Genomic DNA, 25,189 nt, shown 5'->3' on the forward strand with positions numbered 1-25,189 from the left:
CACCACGGTCCACTAGAGGTGCTGTAAGAGGTAACTTTTCGGCTTGATTTTGGGAAACAAGACAGATGAGGGGGTCACTGGACCTGGTCTTAAAGTATGTAAGATTTGGATTCCTAATAAAGGAACAGAAATATGGAGGTAAGGAAATGCAAAATTGGGGGAATGGAATTTGGGCTGAAGGATCTTAACTCAGAAGGAGCTTGGACCATCCTACACAGCTGTCTGAAGAAAGAGGAGAAGGAAGACACAAGGACATTAAAACCTTGCTGGAGGGGAATAGCAAAATCCCCGTATTATGTGAAGTGAATTAGTTAGCGGGGTATAGAGGAAGCTATGTGCTACATTTCATGCTCTTTAAACACATGCTGCAGATCAATGTCAACCAGAGGTTGAAGCACATTTTCCAGAACAGGCAAAACCATAGAGACAAGAAGTGGATTTAGTGTTTGTCAGAAGCTGGGGTGAGGGGCATGTAGGGAGTGGGGGTGACTGCTAATGCGCGTGGAGTCTCCTTTGGTGGTGGTGAACACCTCTGGGTTTAGGTAGTGATAATGGTTGCACAACTTTGTGAATATACTGAAAACCACTGAATTGTACATTTTGAAACACTGAATTTTATGGTGTGTGAATTAACATCACATTTTTTAAAAATAAGTTTTAAAAAGTCATACATCTGCCACTATTTTTAAATAGTGCTCACTTAACTTTTTTCATGTGTATTATTTGTTCCTTAGTCCTCTTGTGTTTGCGCTGTATTCTTATTTGGCTACCTCAGATCCTGTTCTTCATGTCCTCTTCAGAGTGGCAATTCTGTCTTTTTCATCACAGCTCTGACAGTGGCCTTGCTCCAGCGCAGCCCTTCAGATCTCATTGACCCCACTGTGGAAGACAAGGCCCCGTCCCAGCAGGAAGTCACTGCCACCTGATGGTTTTCTTTACCTGACTTCACACCTTGACACAGCAGGGGAATTGTGCAGAGAGATTTGACTGGAGTTCAGGAAACCAACTGGGCATTGAAAATGAGTTTTAAATGTCTAAGGTTTAACCTTGGATCGGTGGGAGTAAGAATGGAAAAGAAAGGAGGGAAAGGAGAGATGATCATGTACAAGAATGGACAGGAAGTGGTTCCAGATTTCATCCGGGATAAAGTCAGAGCAGCAAAAGCTAAATTATATTTTAAGTGGCACAACTTCTTGAATTTATTTCCTTGTAGTTTCTACTGGAAAGGTATATATTATAATACAACACATTGTATAGTGCCTGGCATATAGTAAACATTTGATAAATTATAATGACTTTTGCTAGGATTTTTTATTTTGTTTTTTCTTCTTCCTAGAAGACTCTTGCTTCCAAGCCAGTTCATTAATCATTATCATCAATAAGACATAGGAATTAATATCCCCATTGTATAAATAAGACTGCTGAAAGATGAGCAATATTAAATGACTTGCCCAAGACCATGCAGTTAGGAAGTAACTTGACCTACAGTCCTTGGCCTGCACCTCAGACTGTGATTTTGTACAAAGAGCAAATCCTGTTAGTTCTAGATAGAAGTCGGGCAATGGAACAGGGTGATAGAATCGAGGGAAGCAAAACAGAGATGAGATTTAGAAGCAGAAGTGGATATGATGAGAGGGCCAGGAAGAGCAAGGTCAGTTGAGGAAATCTCTGTAAAAATAAGATGGATCACAACAAGAGCTTTGGGGATTTGAATTGGCAGGACAGAGCCTGCTAACCAGCTCAGCAAGAAGGGCAGGGCGTCTTCTCCACATGCCAATGCCTTGGAGCTTGGATGGGGAAAGCTGAGCAGCTCTGGGAACCTAAGCAACCCGGAAGAATGGGGCCAAGTAGGGCAAATCTCACAGTAACAGTATTTCTAGAACTATGCTTTTTACCTGTTGCCATTGTGAATTTTCTGGCCGCTTCATCATGAGGTATGAAGAAAGAAAGGTTATTTGGAATCAAGGTCCTCTGTAGGGTGAGGACTCTAGATAATGAGCAGTTGACTTTCACCAAAGAATAGCCTACAGGTAATGCTGGGTTATCATAATTCCATTGCTCCCTAGAGAACCAATAACTATTTTGTCTTAAAACCAGTCTCCCCTTTGATAAATCCCAATGTCACATAATTCTCTGATAATCATCATTTATTTTGTAACATTACAGGCTATTGTTTTACATATTTATGCTGTCCCCTCAATGAGACGATAAACTCTTGCCAAGACTGGTGTAGATATTCTTATTTTCTGATTGGCCTATGGACACTGCTTACTATGTTACATTCATTGATCAAGCACTTGATTGATAAACAGAACACTTGAATCAAACACAGAAATGACTCCCCAGAACAGGAGCCTTATATGGCCAAGGATGGGTTCCCTGGGAGGTGGATACTGAGATGGAAATTACAGATTCAGATGTTTATTATGGTGCACCCTTGGGACAACTCCATGGAAGGGGGAGAAGGAAGCAGAGAGAGACAGGCTCTGGAGATAGAATGACCCATGGAATTCTCTCAAGCTGGGTTGACATGGATAGGCCCTTGCACCTCTTCATCCATCAGTTACAGGATGTGGGCCACCTGGGAAGGGATGTGACTTTGAATCAGAGGCAACTATTTGCAGCTGAGACGATCCTGGAGGGGCTGACGGCTTATGGTACCAGCTGACAGCACTCTCAGCAGTGGGAGGGCAACAGGGGATGTAGGCGGTGTGGCCGGGTGCTCGCTCAGACCAGGTTAACTCCAGGGAGAGGGAAGTGCTTTCCTTAAAGGTGGGAGTTATCCATATCCTCTCCAGAGAGTACCTCCCTGAACCCAAAGACAAGGCCATCAGTGCCCACAACTGCCTTCATCATTTCCTGGTTGAGTTCTAGAAAACTGCATTTGTAATGGCAGTTTGGGAATGTGCTGTCAGCAACCACAGAAGACACACTTTTAAAAAAGTAGAGCGCTGCCTTCCCAACACAGTGGGCAGTAAGTCCCCAGGACTCTCCAGGGGCCAAAGAAACACTGGCTGAAACAGCATCCCACTCAGTTGCCATTCTTTTCTTTCTTTTTCTAAGAGAACTTCCACTACACTCAGGCCTGAAAACACGGTCATATAAAACAAAGGAGATGGCAACAGTCTGCTAGTGCTCTTTGCCGGTTCTTCAGAGGAATCGCCTTCCTGTGCAGCTGGAACTAGCTGAAGGGAGGAAGCCAGAAGAGCGACTTGCACGGAGAAGTGAAAGGAAATGCAGACGCGGGCGCTTCTCTAGGAAGAGGTGGAAGGGGGGTCGCACAGGTTCCCGCGAAGGGAGCCAGCATCAGGGCCAGAGGCGTCCTCGCTCCCTCCCGCGCTGTGGCAGCCGGCAGACAGCACACCTGCTGTTGCACAAGCTCCCTCTGCCAGGCCGGGCGGCCCAGCTGGGAGACCTCTGCCTCTGGCCAGCTGCTCTGAGTTGTGCCTGTCTGCAGGGATGGAGCCCCTCCCAGGGCAAGTTCAACCAGGTTCTTTGGCAGCTGAAGTCTACACGGCCCCTACAGGGAGCGGTGGGAGAAAAGTGAGTTTGACACGCTTGGAAATATTTAGATCTGAGATGTAAACTGCAAGGAAAATATTTACTCTGTTTGTTTTAATACCACAGAGACTTGGATCCAGGGAATCTTCAGAGAAGTACAAGAGGCTCCTGCCAAGGCACCAATTTAACAATTTGGTCAGTGACAAAAGGACATCCTGTTTAACTAGTCTGAATTTAAATAGCATGTTTCCAATGTCTTAACATGTCTGTCCCATCTGTTTACAGACTGTTTTCTTTAATCCGTGAGTTCGGGGTTTGGTGTTTGAATTTGGACAGGAACAAAATGCTTTCCTTTGATAGAAAGCAAGCAAGCAGGTCATTCACAGCTCGGGGGGCTACTTCCTGAGGGTCAGCAGCTGACGTCTGCAGTGACTTGGCCACTGGAATGTCCAGATCTTCAGGGAAGAATACAGGCTCCCTTCCTCACGGCCCGTGGTGACAGGTCCCTCACCTCTGGTTGCCTGGGGTTCGGATACATCTCAGATGCTGAAGAACGATCTGATCTGGGCCAGTGTTCTTGGTCAGTGGGTGTAAATCAGGGAGTTATGGTATAAGAGAGATATTTGTCAATGTGATTGGCAGAGTTGGCTATTTGGAGTCTGTGTCTTCCGTGGAGAGTTCCCACCTCGGGCAGAACTTTCAGGACCCGCACGGACTTCCCTGTAGTTTTCTGTTCACGTTGATCTATAGCAAAGTGGGACATGGTTACTGTAGAGGAAAGTCTCAGTAAAACATATCAGTTATGTGCACTATATATAGATGTGCAGACATCTGGAAAAGGAACATGAAAAGTGAGACTGGGGTCAGAACGTTTCCCCCTGAGAGTTGGGAAGCTATGAACCCAGGACACCTTCCTGCCTTCAGAGAGCATACAAGGCAGAGAAAATGTTGACCATTTTTCAACTCTTAGAGAAGTAGATTTCATGATCTCTTATACCGTCCTATTCCATTGTCTCTAATAGCTTCCCCTCTTTGGCAATGTTTCTCTCGATTAAATCCATTTTGCTGTACCATCAAGCCAATTCCTCTTGCGTAATTGACATGGAGAATGAACAGCTGCTTCTCGATCATTGGTCATGGTTGTCTTTTCGATAGTCTTTTCACAGCTGTGAACAGAACCCCTAGTCAGGATTTTACACCTGTCCGTGAAGCAGAGACACTCTTACCTCTCTGGTGATGGAGTTTCTGTGCTATGCTTCTTTTTCAGAACCCTTTCTTAGTTCTTCTTGCCTATTGCCACCGTGTGTGTGATTCCAACTACATTTAACATCTGCTGATGAAACTAAATATTTAAGGTCCTTGGGTCAGTTTGTGCCTGAGTCAAGGAAGACAGTTATCCCACTTCTCCTAACCATTTAACAATTAAGTGAAGAAAGCACTTTTATTCCCAACTGGTTATTCTGACATAACCCACTGTTTTCCTATATCTTCTTAGTGCACATTAGTTATAGAACAACTATGGTGAGAAAAATTGAAACATGCAGAAATTGATATTTACTAATGAACTAATTTCCATGAGAGCCATTGGAGAAATACAGACACATTTGATTTACAGCAGCTTAGAACAAAGGGATCTGCAAGATCAATTAGTCTAATTGCTTTCATTTTGAAGACAGAAAACCAAGCTAGAGTGGTGAGGTAATATTTTTGAGTCAGGTAACTAGTCTCAGGTGTAGCTTAGGTATCCTAGAGTTCAATTCCCTATTCTAGTAGCTTTCTCTTTAACAAATGGTCATCTGAAATCAGAAAAAGGAAGGTTCTGGAACATTGGAAGGTAAAGTAAGAGAACTGTATGTTATTGTTCTGATGGACAGAATAATATTTCTCCCACTGTTCAGATCAGATTGCAGTTCCATCTCAGAGATTTATGCATTCACTGTAATACATTGTTCCCTCTGAGGTTCAGATCTTTCTGGGAGGCAGCAGTTTTATGCTCTTCTACACTGTGTGTATGAACAATCTGAGAGCAGGTATTGATTGGATGACAGGAGGTGAGGAATGAGAGATTTTTAACATTCCATCTAATTTAAATGTAATGACCGTTTATTGGTTTTCCATTGCTGCTCTATTACCATAAACTTAGTGGCTTAAGTAATAGAAATTTGATTATCTTATAGTTCTGTAGGTTACAAGTCTGAAATGGGTTTCACTGGGCTAAAATCAAGATGTTGGCAAGGCTGCCTTTCCTTCTGGAGGCTCTAGAGGAGAATCCATTTCCTTATTCTTTGCAGACTCTACAGGCCCCCTGCATCCCTTGGCTTGTATTTCCTTCCCCCATCCGCAGAGCCAGCACTAGGAACTCCTGACATCACATCACCCTGACTTCCTCTCCTCCCCCTCTTCTACTTTTAAGGACTCTTGTGCTTACACTGAGCCTACCCACATAATCCAGAATCATCTCCCTATCTAAGGTCAGTTGTCAAGCTATCTAAATTCCACATGCAGCCGCAAATTTCCTCTGCCACCTATCCTAATATATGCAGAGATTCCAGGGAGTAGAAAGTAGATATCTTTGGAGGGCATCACCATTCTGGCCAACACAGGCTGTAACAAAACAAAACAAAACAAGTCTCAGAGACTTAACTAAATAAAAATTTCTTTCTTATTCACATCAGGTGTTTCTGGTGGGGCTCTAATTCCTTTCTTTCTGACTTCCAAGGGACTATTCAGGGGCCCAGGCTCCTCTGTCCTCCGAGTCTGCCCTCCTGTAGGGCTTCAGGGTTTTCCCCACTCAGTGAACATGTGGGGAGAGAGTGTGGTTGTCTGGGGCAGGCCTGGAGATGGTGAAGGTCATTTCCACCCATATTCCATTGGCAGTACTCGGCTGTGTGGCTACACCTAAGAATGATTGGAAGTTGGGAAATGTAGTCTATCCACGTGCTTGGGAAAGAAAGGAAATGTACTTGAGGAAGAGCTACTCCACCTCTGCCCAGTCTGTTCCCAGTCACCAAACATCCATTTCCTCCTCCTACCGCACACTGAACGCATTTCCCTTCCCAAAGGTAGAAAACCGAAGGTGATTACTCATCATTGCATCAAGCTCAAAGTCCAGGCCCTTGGGGGATGTTCAGACCCCTAAATCAGGACTCAAGAAAGTTCCTTGAACTACGAACTATATATACTTACACAGATATGCACACAACATCCAAAGGTGATCTTTAGACAGGAAAACCATATTTTAAACTCTTATTTGGAAAAAGAAAGAACGAGAGACACACAGCCATTTCCAATCCACAGCAATTTTGAAATTCTTCTAGACAGATCTTATGAAGGGACCTACCCTTTGGGTACAGAAAGTTCTTTATTTGGTCCCGATTTATGCTCTCTAGAACCTCCCATCTCTACTGTTCTCCAGGGTCCCTGCTCAGGCCTCTGGAAGGTTCTTCTTTGTCCACTATGTCCCATGGCCTTAATGAAGTGGGTGTTGGAAACTATACCTGGCACTAATCTTAAAGCTCAAGAAGTCAGTTTTTGTATAGTATCTATAGTGGTACAATTCCTCCAAAATTAACATCTTTTCAATCTTTTTTAAACTGAAGTATAGTTGATACGCAATCTTATATTGGTTTCAAGTATGAAACACAGTGGTTCAACAGTTACTCATATTATTAAATCCTCACCCCCACTAGTATAATTACTATCTGTCAACATACCAAGATGTTACAGAACCATTGGGTATATTCTCCATGCCGTACTACCATTTCCATGACCAACTTATGTTATGATTGAGAATTTTTATGCCCCTTTTAATCTTTTTGTTTCTAGATAATTCCATGTTCCAGTAACTAACTTTGAAGTTTTCTTATTGTGATATTTCTTTAAGTCTGATTTACTTATTTGCTTCCCTGTCTACCTCCTTCCAAGCCAATCCCAGCCTCCTCAAAGCCATCAGAAATAATATGTTGGAAGCCCATACTTTTGATCTCACTATTATGATCTTTATCTCTATTCTTGTGGGTGTATATGTGTGTTTTAATTAATAATCTTGGTGTATTTTTTTCATTAAAAGCCTTTTTCAGTTTCTTTTACCTGGAGTGCAGAAGTAACTTTTGCAACCATAAAAATTGTTGATCTCTGTATACTATATCTGCCTTGATTTCTGCCTCCATACAAGCCAGTTTTTGTCTGTGATCATCTCTTGTATGTTGCTAAGAGTAGCATTATTTTAATGTAGAATAGTTGAAAATAGACTCTCATTCTTATCAATCTGTTGTTGATAAGACTCATTATTTCATTCTTATCAACCTCTTGTATAAGAACTACAGGCTTTAAAGTCACATGATGTCTGGTCTGCCTTTCTATGTACTGTAGTCCGTAGTTCTACCGTATGTTTTGCTATGGAATACCATGACTAGACCTCCATCTTTCCACCCTCACCTATAAGTTTCTCTGTTCCTCGCTGATCAGTACGCCAATGCCACAGATTTTAGGTTTGTGCTTTGTTAGCACCCCATTTCATATACACCAATTTCAAAACTGGTTAAGGTTAGTACTAGGCACTTACACCCTGTGATCTCAGAGCTCTGGCCCTGGGATGATTTATTTCCAGCTCATGTCATGGTCCGTAGCAGCCACTTCATCAAGCAGCTTTACATGTAGTCATTCAAGGACTCAGGTTCGTTCCGTATTGTAGGTCTACCTCCCTCTGGACTCTCAGATACTTCTCCTCTCAGGAACGGATGAGGAAAGAGAGCAAGGATCACTTGTGGGATTTTGTTATGAGCTGAGCTGGAAATGGTGACCAGAACTTTTGCCCACATTCTATGGGCCAGCATTAAGTGCCATTGCCACAAATTACAAAGGGCGGTAGGATATTTATTCTTTGATGTGTGTCATCAGCAGGAAAAGGTAAGGGTTTGGGTGCATACATGCACACTGAAGGACACAGAATTTAGTATATGGCTGCACCAAAACCCAGCATTGCTTAGGGCTCTGTGAACTATTAGAGATAGTTATTGACCATCTAGCAGCAAAAACACAGTTGCTAGCGTGTATTGATGTGCAGATGATTTAAAAATCTTGAGGTGTTCAAAGTATCATAGATCAGACATCATTCATTTATACAAGTGTACTATTGAGTACTCCCCAGGTATCAAACATTGTGTCAGATGCTGACATCTGAAGATCAATAGGATGAATTGTTGCCCTCAGAAAAGCTCTCAGTATCCCAGGGGAGACAAACATGCATGCACATCACTGCAATACAATATTTTTCTATAATAAAATTACAAATGTGTTATAGGAGCACAGAAAAGGGAACTATTGTTTTCTGGTCTTACAGAGAAAGAGATGGGGACAGTGAAGAAAAAGCCAACAGTTATTAAGGATGTCCTCTTTTTTTTTCTTGCTTTATTATGTAAACCTGCTTTCTCATTCAATAAGAAGGACGATAAGTAGGGGGTTATCAAATGGCTGAAGGTGCTACACTGAAGAAGTAAAAACCAAAGGTGTGAAAAAAGGCCAGTGGTTTTCCTAGTTCAATGTTTGGGGGCAGAGATCTTGAGATCTTAAAATCTAGAATAACATTCAAACTAAGAAAATGAGCAAAGCCATTTCCCTGTATCCTTTGGTGGTTGCCATTGTTGACGTTGAAGAGAAACTGGAATGACTAAGTTAATGGTCAAAAGTTTGTTTTTGAGATGCCTGCAGTGTGGCACTCGGGCAGCCCCCCATGATGCCAGGCCCCCGTTGGGTCTGATGCAGGCAGACATTCATTAAGCCTCCCACCACCAGCAGTTGGAACCCATCCACTTCATGCGAGGAGACAGCCACAAGTATTTCATTCCGTCTATCAGTACCAGAAGCTAGAAGCATGGAATGCACACAATATGCTTTGAACCTCATAATTGTTCCTTGTAATAATAAATTTTTTGCATTTGAACCTGTGAGTTATCAAGGAAAAAGAAACACCAAGCCACTTTGGTTAAAGGATAGACTTAAAATAACAGGAATTATGGAGATGGAAAAATACCACTTTTCTTTGTTGGCTCGGGGGTTTATGTTTGGGGAAAAAATGATTCAGAGGTGATGGCCTCTCTTGGATGTTACCAAACCGTAGAGCCATTTCGTGTCTGACAATGGCTGGTGTGTGAATCCCCGTTGGGGAGGCTGTGGTGGAAGAAAATCGCAAACTAAGGCAGCTTGATATTTGTAGAGGGGATAACTCTGAATTCTTTGGGTAAGGAACTTCATTATGAAAATCTCTCTGGTCTTTAATAGAGAGTGAGAACAACTGTTGTGCTTTAAAGTAGAATATGAATATTGCTGAAATTGCTACAGCCATACAAACAACAGGTTTTTCCCAGCCAACTTGTTACACTCAACTCATGCTTATCAGATTCTGAGCCTTTCAACAAATGAACTCCAGATGGGTGAAACAGTCAAACATTTGAACATTAGAAATCTCATGACAGAAGAATAAAGAAAAATAATAGTCATTGTTTTCCCCAAATTTCTAACAAGAGAAATTGAAAGGAAAAAGTTGACCATTGGAGTCTTGATACATTTCAAAATTCATAGGGGAAAACATTATTTTATATTGAAAGGCAAACTACAGATTATCCAAACAGTTGCATTAAATAGGGAAAGAAGTTTGTTTCTTTTCTTAATGCCACATGCATATTTAAAGAAAATAGATTATTAACTAGTGGATATATAATGACCAATGTTATAGCCAAATTATAAGTGAGCAGGTATAGAAAAAAGCTATGCAAGTGAGAAGTGTTCAATTAGGCTAATAATAAAAACCTATCATTACACTGAGGTCACATTTCACCTAATTATAATAAACATCAAAAGATAATTTTTAAAGCTAGCAAGAGCATCATAGAACTGATTTTCCTTCACCGCTGGTGATACTGTAAATTTGTAAAAATGTTTTGGAATGCAGCTGGAAATTTCATGTACTTAATTGAATAAGCTAAGTTCAGAGGTATGAAATTGTGATGTAATTGTATTTTTTTTTGGCAATAGTTTGTTAAAACTTCTGCATCGAACCTTTCTTCCTTGTTCTTGGATAAAAACTTCTGGTAAACTCATTCTCAGGTGTAGTAGAGTCCAGTTTGAGCTTAAGAAACAAAACTAAACATAAAATCCTTATATTAGGTCATCCTATTATAAGCTTCTATCCTGGACTCCTGACTTGGGACTTGGAAACCTATAGTAGGGAAGGTGGACACTTGATTATTTCTCCACCTCTTCTTCTCTTACACCCTGGTGATATGGAGGCAGAGAGGAGAAACTGGGGCTTAAAAATGATATAACAGTTGATGCAATTGTGATCTGGGGCCAACGCCCTGGGATAGACATTTTTACTGGGACGCTGGTCGTTCTGTCTCGAGGTATTTTATAGGTTCTTCAAGGAACCCAGTAAAAACACCCATGATACTAGTCCTGACGTGGGCAAAACCCCACTGGCCGGCGGTGGGAGATGCCCCTCCGACTCCTGCTTCTCGCAGGAACCTTTCCAGGGCCTCCCCTGCGGTGGCGCTCAGCCCTGGCAGGCAAACCACATGCTGAGATCCACTCCAGGCGGCTCATGCCTCTGTCCCTTCTGTTGTGCCCACTCGGCTCCCTGTTCTTTCTGCGATCAGCCATGAGGAGTACCTCCAGCCGGCCTCTTGCCTTTAAGTTTTTCAGGTGAGAGAGCTAGCTTCTTTCTTGTCCAGATTCCACATCAGTCTACGTTTCCTCACTTGGCCTGAGGTTGTTCAAGAGAGCCGAAAAGAGGGCAAGAGAAATGCCGGACCTACTGACAATTGTGCAGAAAAATTATTTATCTGTTTTCCTAATGCATTCTTAACTTTTGTTATATAAAAGCAGGTAGGTCGGAGGGACTGCGTCTGGTTTTTGGCAACTGCCTGGGAAGGTCACGTATAAACGATTAGTTCTCTCCCTCTAGAAGGAAGGAACATTTGTCATGTAACTTTTCAGCTTTGAAATCCCAGCTAAAATGGAAACAATGAAAAAAGTCTCACTTAGACTTTACACATAAAAAAACAACAAAACTTTAAAATGTTCTAAGGATTTTAAGCCAGAGGAAAAAAAATAACCCTAAATATGTAAAAGCTATATGCATTAAGACAGTCATTACAGTATTAATTATGAAACTATAAAAATGGTAATTCGGGAGTAATTCTATGTCCCATTATAGGAATGGTTAAGGAAGTTAGTACACGTCTATATTAAGGAAAACCATGCTTCTAAAATAATGTTAACAGATTTTGTTCTCAGATGGGAAAATATGGTTCAGCATTGAAGGGGAAATGCAGGATACAAAATTGTATTTACACAACATTTACAACTATATATGATCCTTATTAAGAGGTTTGGGCTAGGAAATCAAACAACTAGTTTTCTAATCACACCTCTGTGACTTGGTAGTTTGGTAACCTTGAAGAAGTTATTTAAAACATCCAAAGAGGGGACTCCTGCCTGTTGTCATGAGACTTATGGGGCTAATGCAGAGTATAAGTGTTACTGGACACTTAGAAATGACTCAAAAAGCTCTATTAAAATCCTGGAAAGGATGCACAACTATGAGAATAGAAGACAGGTTAAAATGGTGAGATCTTTTTTTTTTTTTACCTCCTTTTAATCTCCCTTCCATGATGTAGTACTTCCATAATTAAAAACAGACTCAAAGACACCAAGCAGTGCGGGGCCAGTAGGTCGCTGATGCCTGCCCACACAGCCAGAGGACATCTCCTCAACAGGACCGTGTATCAGACGGAGGCTTCCTTGCACTTCATGAACAAATCTGGTTCCCAACATATCGTATTAACCAGTCTAAACAAAGCTGTGTTCCTTCTCATCGATCGGCATTCTCTAGCAGTCTTTGCATTGCCTGGGTATCATTCCCTTAGACAAGATCTAGTTCGGTTCCTCTTTCTTCCTAACCCATATATATCAAATGACACAATCAAAATAGAATATTTCAGAAATAAAGTTAATATCCTGTTTGTGGTCATTTGATAAAAGAAGGAAAATTGCCATCTGGAGTAGATGCCATCTTGGTGAACCTGTCGATGATTTTTGTACAGTTCATTGTGTCCCCTTAGTGTCTGGACTATGATCTTCATATGCTTGGGTATTAAAGTAAACTGCTTTTGAAAGTGGGCAATTAAACTCTCTCCTTAAACGTTATCACTCTTTTATTTACTGCTGTTTTCCCAAATGAAAACATGATTTCAAACTGAAAGAGAGCCAACAATAGCATTTAAATAGGATGAAAAAGTTGAAAATTTAAAAGGCTTTTGTTGAGTGGATTTTGGACAAGGGCCTTGATCTAACCTGGAAACATATAATTGATTAACCTCAGCTGGTCTCTTAAAGACTAAATGAAACTAACTTTTACATATTTACATTTTACATAGTTTTATGCTACAGCTTCTGAGAACCAGTCAACTTGCCCAATCAATAATAAAGAAATCCATGTTCTCATATTTTCAGGGAAGTTTGAACAAGCATGTCTTGCCTCACAGTTGTATGTGGATAAATGATTAAAAAGAAACCCCCAAATGAAAACATGTCAAACAGAATAAGAATTCTCTTCCATTGATCTTTTATTATTTAAAGAAAAGATGGTGAATTTTGTCTGGAAACTTGCAGTCAGCTGTTTTTAAAATGAACATAGAGTTGGGGATAGTAATTTACTAATGTTTCAGATTTTTAGAAATGTGACTCCAGTGGTGTATCACTCAACTTCGGATAGAAAACAAGCTTAAGAATTCAGTGGCATACAATTCGTTTCTCACCTGTGTGTCTGTACGGCAGCTGGGTAGGGTAGGGGACTTCACTGGTCTTGGCCATGATCAGCTGGACGTGGGCTTCTGCTACAGATTCAGTTCAGGTTTGTTTCATACGTTCTCAACTTCTGGGACCAGTACACTTGATGGGAAATGTTCCCGTGAAGGGGAATGGAAGATCCCAAGGAGAACGAGAGAAAACACATGATGACCCCCAAGGCCTAGGCTTGGACCTTGCAAACCGTCACGTCCACCGCGTTAGGATAAGCCACGTGCTAATGCAGTGGAGAAATACACTCTTCCCATCGAGACTTGGGGAGAAGGAGGCACTGTTTCTGAATAACAATCTAACCCAAGCCATACTGTTGTGTTCCATGTTTCTATAATATCACAAACATAACCTAATCACTGAATTCTTACTTTTTTTCTCTTGATCTCTCTCATATTTCTTCACTGACCTCCATTTCCTTGGTTATATGTGTACCGTATCTTCCTGAATCTGTTTCCTGGCCTCCTTTCCTGTGTTTCATGCAACTTGACTTCATCTGCCGTAATACTGTTACTTATGTTAACTTTTTAACATAGGATTTGTGCATGTTGTTCCTCCCATCATAATTCAGTAACTCCCAATCATGGCAGGTGGGCAAATTATCTGAACATGGAACAAGTGGCCCTGTCAATCTTATATGCTCCTGTCTCCTCAGCCCCCTTCCTACCCACTTCCACATTACATCCTAGACAGCCACAATCCTCCCGCGATCTCTCACACCACCATGCCAGCATCTGCCTTACCATCTGCCTGTAGTGCCCTCTTCCACAGGTCCATGGAGCACAGTCCTTGTCCTCCTTCAACTCTAGCTCTTGTCTGAAGCTGTATAAGTTAGGCAAAGCTGATTTAAAGTAGTAACAAATGACAGTGGCTTCTAAACACATTTTATTTATCGCTCACAATATATGTCCATTGTTTGGCTTTGTATCTCTTCATGCCAGGACCTAGACGGATGAAGCAGCTCTTATCTGAGACATTTCACCATAGGAAAAATAAAAACAAAGCCCGTTCTAGCTCTTAGAACTGCTGCTTGGGAGTGGTCCATGCCACAGCCTTTCATATTTCATCGGCTAAAGCAAGTCACATATCCATGTCAGAGTTCATTAGGATGGAGGAGTAAGACCCTCAGAGAAGGACACTTCAACGGGATCTAGTAGGTATTTTGAAGAATAAGGAAATATACCACAGAAGCTGTTCTTTTGTCTTCCTACTAGACTTAAAGTTTCCTTCTTTTATGTAACAACAATTAATATAACTATTATTTATTTAAAGGGAATATGTGAGTAAGTATATACATCTTTATTGATCACCCAGTTTATTGGATATATTTTCTAAATTCCACTTAACTTCAGGCAATGGTGCTACTTAACTTTCTGCCATAACATATGAAAGATCCCCTTTTCTCCAGTTTCCAATATTTCTCTCATTTATTGACCCGCCTTCGCCTGAAGCTTTATGAATAACCACAAGGCTTCTGTTGACGGTTTCTTCAAGGTTCTCAGGCTGTTGCCCTTAAAGCCCACTGCCTCTTTCTAAAACCATTCTGAATTTTGGGCTTGTATTTTGGCAATGCCCCACTCTTGGTATAAATGTATGCATTAGTTATGTATTGCTGTGTACCAATAACTACACAACCTAGCAGCTTAAAACAACAAAAGCTTCTTCTCTTAGTTTCTGGATAATTTCACTAAGAATATTTCCAACCAGGGTGTTGGAAGTGCCTCCAGATTTCTTCTTTCTACTTTTAGGAAGATGAAGAAAAGGGAAATAAGTTGAGGGAAAGGCTATTAATGAATTAATTTTTTTTAGGTCATGGCTTTGAAGAGTTCCACTGTCTAGAACAGGGTTTAACACAGAGGAGAAGGAGACTTGAATACATATGACTAGCTAAGTGAATCCATGAAAATACAACCAAAATAGGGCATTAAGACTATTATGTATGATGTTGCAATGGTGGATACACGTCATGATGCATTTGTCAAAACCAGTAAAATGTATACCACCGAGAGTGAACCTTAATGTAAACTGAGGACTTTGCTTGATTACGATGTATCAGTGAAGGCTCATTCCCCTTTGGTGGGGGAAGCTGGCAGTGGGGGAGGCTGTGCTTGTGTGGGAACAGGGTGCATATGGGAACTCACTGTGCTTTCCTCTCAATTCTGCTGAGAATCTAAAACTGCTGTAAAAGTAATGTCTGTTATTAAGAAAAGAAATACTGCTTTGGGGAAACTTTTTTTTTTACCCAAGGTAGTCACAGTTTGGTGAGTACATACTGAGCATTCAGTTTTGACTATTATCCTGTGGCCTTTGTTCCTGAACAAATTTCAGTGACTCTTGGAAGAGTCTACCCTGGACAACTTCATTAATCAGAGGGACATAAATAAGGAAATACAGATGATGCCAAAAATGGAGTGACATTGTCAGAAGCCCATGCAGAGGTTTTTCATTCCAGATCCTATGGTTCTAGATGGAGTCTTTGGACTTGGCCACGAGGTATGCATATATCTGTTCCTGAAACCCTTTTTTATTGATTTGTAATAGCCTGGGACCATGTCAGTAGCTTCCATGGATTGGATTCTTTCAGCTACCTCATGCCTCAAAAAAAGATCGTCTGAGCTCCGGGATGTCCCTGAAACAACTTTGTCAGTCAGTGCCTTCAAAGAGAAACAGGAATTGGTCATTCAGATTTGCCCACCTTTTTTACTCTGTCCTGCACTGTGAATTTCTACTGGTGATTGCCAGATTTCTATTTGTGGTCCCAACCTAAGATGTGGGAGAACAGCAGGTCTACACAAACCCAAGGACAAAGGGAAGGCTGGGGGAACTGAGACTCTAGCACGCAATATATATCAACCCAGAGAGTGCTGATGTTTTATTTTGCTCTGGGAATGCACGCAAGAAGGGAATTATAATCCTTTTGCTTTGTTTTAAATGACCTAAACGCCCTGAAAGGTCTAAGTATAGCTATAAATTGGACCCTATGGAAGTGAATGGAAAACAGGTCATTAGAAAAGAGTCAGAGAAAGAGGTGGGCTTAGTAATACCTGGGACGACTCTGCTGAGCCCTGTGCTTGTGTGCCTCTCTCTGAAACCCCATGGGCAGCCTTCACCCTGTAGCTGTAGCTAAGCTGGAAACTGGACTAGACTGGAAATCATGGTGATTCCTGGGTTGTGAAGGAAATCCCCCTGCTTCATTTCTACCTGAAACTCTATTCATGGGACAGCAATGACATCAGCTGCATATGGGACTGGAAGGGGGTGAAAGACAGTTTTGGAGACAGGGAATTCTATTATGTATTCAGATAAGCATTTCTTGTTGTTTGCTTATTCCCAGCATTTGGGCTTATGATAGAGAATCAAGGAGGAGCTTCCCTTCTCCTTGTAAAACAAATAAATGCCTTTAATTCTCTGAAGAATATAAATGAGAAGGGAAATAATTTACTGCTTGGGTATTTGTCAGGAGTCTTAGATATGATCGAAAAAATAGTCATACAAAACTCTTTATCTTCCCTATTGACATTTAGCCTGACTTTGGCCAAGATTGTTGTAAAAAGCCACAGCCATTATGATCATTCATTCTGATGGACCATCTGCTCGTATAACCTCAGTTGTAAGGTCATAAAAAGTGCCATAGTTGTTGGAGAAAAACTTGTGCCCTTGACATTTAAGAGTATTTTTTATTCCCTCTGGTAATCTTTCTGAAGTTCCATGAGTACAACTTACCTAGTTTGATTCTTCATTACTTGGAAATACTAAATAGTTTTTCTTGGAAGTGACTGGATGGAAAACATTAATGTTTTAGAAGAGCTATTAATGCTGGACAGATTTTTTCTAGAAGTCTTTTATTTTTATTTAGATTTAGATCAAGAACATTTATGAGATGAATACTAGCTCATCCAACACGATAAAAGTTGTTTTTAATAGGCTTTTAAGTAGTTATATGCATTGAAGCTATGCTCTTGTTTTAATGATTGTCTATCTCTTGAACTTGAATACAACAAAATCAGAACTTTTCATTACAATTTTGCTTCAAATGGCATAATTTATTTCTTTTAAAAATATGAACCTTAGGAATCAGTGATATTATCTCCAGAATCTTTTCATTGAAGACATTTGGTCTCATTCTTATTATCCTTAATGGATATTCCTTGGTAAAGAACAAGTACCAAATATACAATGGGGACTCGTCAGAGAAAGAGTATGTTCTCTTACTGCTTTTCTGGGGAAAAAATTCCACAGGTAAATAGTGATCAAATCCAAAGAAATTCCATTTCTTCTTAATGTTTTGTAATCATACACTGTAATCCCATCTACAATCAGATGAAGTTTAGGTGTTGAAATCCTCAAAATTTCCACAAATGGGAAAACATTCTATAAAAATTTCATGCAGACATAAATACTGTGGGTTGGACACAGGAAGAACAAGCCCCTAAAATCCAAGGAGAGAGCCAAATGCTTGGCAAGTTAGTGTTTCTACCAGAACAGTGCATCCAGGAGTTAGTGTGTCCCTCTTGAGGTTATATATGGCAGAGGTGGTATAGGAAGAAGAGAAAAGACTTTGGAATAAGGCAGGCCTGGGTACAATTTTTTTAACAGCTTTATCTGAAACATATTTCTGAATAGGATCAGAAATTAAAGGGAAGTTGGGAAGCAAAGTATCTGGTGTAGCTCACCAGGGTTAGGTATCTGCCACTTGGCATTGGGTCAGATTTACATTTAATTTGTTAATGTAATTCACCAAGAGAAGGTATTCATCTTTGTGTCAGGGTTTTCTCCCTGCATGCACAAGTCCAATGGTTATACAGAAAATGTTATCCTCTGGGCATAATACAAAAAAACCCAGCGAGTTAAATTTCAACCTGTTTGAAAGTAGCTGTGGAATAGTAGAAAGAACAATAGTCATGCAATTCTAACCCCAGACTTAGCTGTTAGGTCCTTAGTTCCTCATGTGTGTGATGAAGCAGGTGCCTACCTGGCAGGGAGAAAACAATAAGTTAGGGAAACTATTCAAAAGTTCCTAGAGTATAGGAGATGCTTAATAAAAATTCATTACAGAAAATATAATGAAAAGTTATTATCACTGAATAAAAATGTGTTAGAAACACCGGTCCTCCTGATACATTTTTAGCATAGCAGAGACATTTTGGCACTTTGGTGTGCCTATGTTTTTTTCTATTTTCATTTTTCCTCTGCATAATATATATTGGTATTGCCTTTTTCCCTCAGCATGGCTTGTTAAGAGGCACCTTTGCTGGTAATAATGCTGTTACCTCCCTATAGTGGGTGAATTCGTCTGTTGCATGTCTGATACCATCCAGTGTGTCCCACCATGTTTTATCCTTCTTTACAAGTTGCTACCGACAAGTACAGATCCATTCTCCTCTTGTTGGCCTGTTCCTGCAGAAAAGGGCTTTAAAAGTGTCGTGTGTTCCAGTATCAGGTTGATGTGCTGTTTGGCTTACACAGAGATGACGGCAGGTCTCCAAATGGCTCAGGATGTGTGATTTTGACTGTGTTTCCAGGAAGGAAAGCGTATTTTGGGTGAGGGTGACCCATTCACACAAATTCAACCTGGTGCTCTTGTAGCTGTAGCATGAAACCAAAGACTAATTTTTGAGGAAGATATTACAGGTCACATCTGGGCTAAGAGGTTAGGTCGACATAGCTTTGACAGGAGTTAATGGTAAAGAGTGATTATTAGATCACTCGCCTCTGATATAAAGGGTTCTTGCAAAATTTATTCTAGTTATTTTTCAGTTGGCTTAAAAACCAAGATCAGGGAAATTCTTATAAAATGAAATTAACAATAATAATTGTGAATATGATCTTTCTGTGTCTGAAACATTCTAACATGAAAGTGCACTTCCCTATTCATGTCTCAAAATGAAAAATTTGTATTATCCTTTAATAGTAAACGTGACTTTTCCCTGAAACTTGAAAGGGTCTGGTTTGGTGCCCTGTCTTGAAATCTGAATGAAAAGAAACCCATCATTGTAAAATGCTTTTCACATACTTTAAAATACAGTGTTATCTGTAATAACCCACATCACCTAAGAGGAGAACAAGGAATGAAGTATCTTTTTTAATAGTAACATAAAGGTTAAGAAAGAATTGGCAAGGCTAAACAAATAGGCAATTATTTGTTTACTGTATTTGTTTATATTATGTCATTTTCTTCTGGCAATTTTTGTTTGTTTTAAGAATTAAAACAGAGAAGACATAATACCAATTCTCATAGTTTTGGATACCTGATTTCCCTGATTTTCAATCCCTTACAGCAGTAAAATGTCTTATCTTGTATTTACAGTTGGATTCTTACTCCAATATGCTATTGTGAATAGTGACTGATAGTGGAGCATTCATACAATTTCTGTAGTACAGAACCAATTAAATAAAAGTGGCATTCAACCATTATTATCAAGTAAATTCAAATATACCATATACGTTTAGAGTACCAAAAGTCTAGGTGGGATCAGGAGAACTATTGCCAAAAAGGATCAGCTCAGACAGAGGACTGTTTACAAAGCATCGTTCACAGGGATATTTGGTTCATGATCGGGGATACATGTTCAGTATCCCCAGGCATTTAGTGTCAAAGAGCCCCAGTTTTCTATTTTTTTGTATGCTCATTTATAAGGATTATCATGTTCTGTTTTTTTTTCTTTTTTAATTATCCAAAGTTTAATTTTGGAAAAGCAAATCAAATGAGATGAATTCGTGAAACTCTTCTTTTTGGCGTCTCAATACTCAGATGTCCTGGGTGTGGTGAAGTTAACATTGACCTTCAGAGTTAGAGACTAGCTCTTCTGGTCTAATCTTCCATGTAGATAATAATACCTGGAAGCAATGAAGTTATGAAGGATTCAAATGTTTGTTCCAAGATTTCAAGTCCATCTGACGGTTCCTGGTTTTTCTTCCCTCCTACTTCTCCACTAGTGAATTTTCTTTCATTGTAGCAACACCTTAGAATATAGACTGATGACAGTGTGAAAGCTGTTTGCAACTGTAAATACTCAATTTCCATGTTGCTTTCCCCCCCCCCTACATATATGTGATAATGCTGAGAGGAAACAATTAAGAATAATGTTTATTTTATTGCAAATGAGTTTACAACTTTTCAACACAGCAACTCCAGCACAACTTGGAGAGACATCCAAGAAACTCATAAAATGCCCTTAAATATCAATTTGAAAGTGAATTTGTTTGTAGCCTTTCAGTTTTGCCAAGAAAAGGAAGTTTCCTGAAATGTTTGCTGAATTTTCTCAGACTCAGGATAGAACGTCCCAGTGACTGAGGTCCTCTGGAAATTATTGACACAGCTTTCAACTTCCTTGTTCTCTCTCATCCAGGAAGTGAAATAAATAAGCTTATCTTTGATGATGTGTCAGTGGGAACACTGGAACATACCAACTAATCTGTTAGAGGAGTGAGGTGGCGAGAACATCCTTTTTTTTAAGCTCCTGGTCTGATATGTTCCCCCCAGTATACTTGGTCATAGAGCTAAGACTTACTGAAAGTTCACTGGTATGCTTCCCCAATTTATAATTCTAAATTAGGTTTTTCTCAACCTTGGCTCTATCAACATTTTGGGTCAGATCATCCTTTACTGGAGAGTTGGGGGGTATGCTGTGCCTTGTGGAGTGTTTAGTGCTGTCCTTGGCTTTACCCATGAGATGCCAGTAATCCTCTTCTCCCCCAACCAAAATGTCTCCAGACATTGCCAAATGGCCCCTAGGGGACAAGTTCCCTTGGTGGAGAATAACTGCTGTAAATCTTATTTAAAAAAAAACACAACCAACTTCAATTTTAATACTTACAAGGCTTAAGATGTTATCTAGTACAATATAAGGATAGACATACAGATATAGGTATTGATATAGATATAGATATTAGATGCCCTTTATATATATATATAATATACCTCATATATACTGTATTACTTTAGTCTTACATATCTATGGACACTATAGATACTAAATATGTATGTGTAGCATATAATCTATGTAATGCAGATATATGCTTAGTCTAATATATATCTATATCAAAGAGTTTAGAGAAGTGTAAATGAGAGACACAAAAAGATACATTTAGATCTAAATAGCTTTTAGAAGTGGATCAATAGATATTCTTTTAGATATAGGTTCATAGATATCTGTATCTTTTTGTGTCTCTCATATACACTTCTCCAAGCTCTTTGATTGGGCTCCTAAAAGAAACTGAGGATTAGCTTAAGAATAATTTTCTTCTCTGTCTTATAATGCTTATCATATGCAAGATGTGTTTAGTTTGAAAGCAGATTTTAATTTGTGGGCTGCCTGTTCATTATTGCAAGAAACCTTCTACACATGACCCAAGGGACCTCAGATCTAGTTGGGGAAGAGTATGTTGGTGGGGTAGCTTCATGTGTGTTCTCATCACTACTTCTAAATGTATCTGCTGGTTGTTCAGTCTTCTGTGTAGCTGTTTCAGAGACCTAGCCAACAATATCTCACTAGAACAGCTTTTCCATATTCCTCTCCCAACACCTTTTCTTTTCCCCTTCCGTGTTATAGGTACTTTGATCTTAATGAGAGAGCTCACTAAGAGAAGTAGTCAAGAAAGCAACATATTGAAAACAAAGTTGTAAATCTGACAAGGAAGGTAGTTAAGGTAAGTAAGAAGGGGTTGCATTTTTATAATATGTTAGAAAAAGTCATCCTCGAAAAAAATCTGCCTGGGGAGGCCAACCATCATTCATTTTGGGGGACTGCATCATGCAAAAGAGCTCCTGACTTTAGGAAATCTTACAATGCCCTGTAGGTCGTCCAGGGTGCTTTACCCAGGAACATGGACCAAGTTTCACCCTAAGGAAGAATGTTGACTTAAGACAACAGCTTTCTTTCTCTGGGCCATGTTCCCTTCTTTGTAACCTCCCAAGTGTTATATATAATTTACATCTGGAGTGGGAAATACATGAACATAGAATGTGGCCCATGGATTCATTATCTGGGTTTCCTGAATTTGGGACAATTTACTTGCTGAAACAGATGTTTCTGAATTTTATCTCTTTGCTGAAATCTCCACAAACTGAAATTCCTCTTAGATTGCATAATTCAGTAGTTTGATAACCTGAAAAGAACCATCCAATAAAGTCATGTACCTTTCTTCAGTGTTTCTGATCACATATTTTCAAGAAAGCATTGAAATTTGTAGCAAAGATCTTAATGTAGAGATGATCTCTTAAAAGTTGGGATCCATATGGGGAGTGAGAAAAATAAACCCAGTCATAGACTTAAGACTGTGTCTTAACTTTAACCTAAATGGAGTTCTGTGCTTTTTACAAGCCCCTCAATGTTTGAAAACTCTGAACGATACAAATGTAAATTCCCTATGAATTTCCATTTTAACCCAAAATTGAACTCCCATCATCTTCACTTGGAACCCTTTCATCCGTGTTCACTATACTGACTGCAAAGGGAAGCGATTGTAAGAAGAATACTAACGAGCTAAGTGTGTTCAGGTGGGTGGATATTAACCATAAAATTCACAATGCGGGAAATTGCATGTGAGCAAGGAATACATTTTCTTTTTGAAAATATATTGTGTGTGGATGTATTTTCCTTCTTTCTTCCTTTCACAAGCACTGTTTAGATTACTATACATGGAGATAAGTATCCACTGGTGACTTTCTGGGTGATAAGTTAGAAGAAAAGAAAGACTAGTAAATCTCATTTACCCTCAATTCTGACCTGAGAAACTAGAGGGGAATTTTGTGGCTAGTAGCTGTCTTTTTACCCTGCACCCTAGGGCAGAGGTATCTTAAATATCTTTTTAAGATATCTTCTCCATAATCATCAAATTATGAGGTGATTGGAGCCAGCTCCTTTGAAAACATGACAAATGCTTTGACAAATATACCACAGTAGTGTAAAATGGATAATGTCAGGAGCAACTGACACTGGGTCAGGGCTGGATGGGAACTCGGTAACTTTCCTGTAAATCTAAAATTATTTCAAAATAAAAAGTATATTTAACAAAGATTATTTTATGATGTAAGCAAAAAATATAAAGTTCCCAAGAGCAAGTAAGATAATGGGTCAGAGCAAAATCTTAAACTTTATTGAAAGATAATAAGGAACACTAAATGAATGGAAAGGTATAACAAGTTCCTTCATTAGAAGAAGCAATATTACAGAGACGTCAATTTCCCCTAAATTGCAACAATGATACAAAAATGTCTTTATATTGCCAATGTGTTGACCTTTGAGAATAAAATTTGAAAAAATGTCTAGAGATTTCAATTTCAATGTGTATGATTTATAATAGAATACTTTTAATGAAGGATTTGATGATTTAACGCACCAGTCACCATAATTATTAATCAAACAGCACCACTTCAGTTATTTATTCATTGCACAAATAAACATGTCCTGAATGCTCTACAGGCCAGGTGCTTTGCAGAAACACTCTTCAAAAATGAATAAAGTTGTGTGTCGAATCATTCCCCTACTGTGACAGTAATCCTCCATATTATTTTGAAGTTAAATAGATAAACCTAAGTTCCAAAGCAAATCGATAAACAGAATAAACTGATACCTTTTCAGCTCTCATGTCCCCTTTGGGGCTAGGTAGACAGGACCCCCACCAGATTGGCATGGAGCTAACCAAACAAGAATGAGGGCAAACCAAACAGAATTGATGGAATAGGCAATTGGAGGCAAACATACATTTTTTCAGTCTTGAAGTACTAGCACCCTTTCAGTAGCTTCAAGAAATCATGGTCGCTGTGACTGTTACAGATTGGGAAGTGGGCTTCATAATGTTACTGAACATATTGAAACCTCTCAAGTTGGTCAATGGAGTCAGAACTGGAATCCAAGTCCAGACTGCCATTCGCTGCTTTATCCTCCTGAACTGACACTGCGACCAGAAGCTTCCCTGTAGCACAACAAAGGACTAAGGATTTCAAATATTTTGGCACCCAAGGAGACTGTTTGTTTAGGTAAAGGTGAAAACGGAATCATTCTCATTTTTCTCTTGACAATAAATCTTAAAGTCATGCAAAACTCTCAAGTATAAATGCTTTGGAATTCAGTGGAACTGTGTTTCCTTATTTAAAAAAAGGGATTGAATTTCCAGCCAAGTGATTTCTGGAAGGACTCATGCATGTGAGGCAGGACTAATACCCTGCAGGTCCCGCCATATTGGGACAGATCCTAATGGTTGGAAAGAAAGAGAAGAACTCCTGAGGAATATAATAACAGGGAGAGATGGCACAGAAAGGTCTCCTTTCTCTTTTCCTTCTAATCAAGGTCCCTGATAAAAGACACAGAGACACTCAGTAAGAGCCTTCCAAGGTTGAATCGCTTTTATTTCCAAACCTGCTGTCATTTAAAATGTAAGTTCAGAAAAATAAGCAACCCAAAATCAAACAAAATCCTCTTATCTTGGGCCAAGTTCTGAGCTGAACTGAAACAGGATATTTTCTAGAAGCTTATTAAATGTTGGGCAAATATTAAACAATCCTCTATTTGTTATAAAATTATTGTTAAGCTACCAAAGCTTCAACGAAACTAATAGGTTAAAGTAAAGAGACATACATGGGGGGAAATGTTAATGACACCTATTGAAATGGACTAATGTGAAACACAAGGGTGGGACCGCTTTAATCATTCATTTATATTATTACAGGTGCCCACTTTGATGACTTGCATTAGTGCCTTTGATCTCCACTGTAGCAAATGCTCTCCTCCATTTCAAAAGTGATTGCCCTGTGCCTTGATTGCTGGCCATTGGATCAAACCAGCAACAGACCTCACAGATAGCATTCCACCACTGGCCATTCACGAAGAGG

General features: G+C 39.7%; 1 long non-coding RNA gene across 1 annotated transcript; it reads left to right on the forward strand.

Moving 5' to 3' along the window:
* Window positions 1-2,822: 2,822 nt before the first annotated feature.
* LOC140848777 (uncharacterized) lies at window positions 2,823-25,189 on the forward strand. Its single transcript, XR_012129894.1, has 4 exons — window positions 2,823-3,543; window positions 3,628-3,696; window positions 21,909-22,005; window positions 25,027-25,189. It is a non-coding gene; the product is annotated as an uncharacterized lncRNA (long non-coding RNA).

The sequence above is a fragment of the Manis javanica genome, chromosome 4 (assembly GCF_040802235.1).
Source record: "Manis javanica isolate MJ-LG chromosome 4, MJ_LKY, whole genome shotgun sequence".
Classification (NCBI taxonomy): Eukaryota; Metazoa; Chordata; class Mammalia; order Pholidota; family Manidae; genus Manis; species Manis javanica.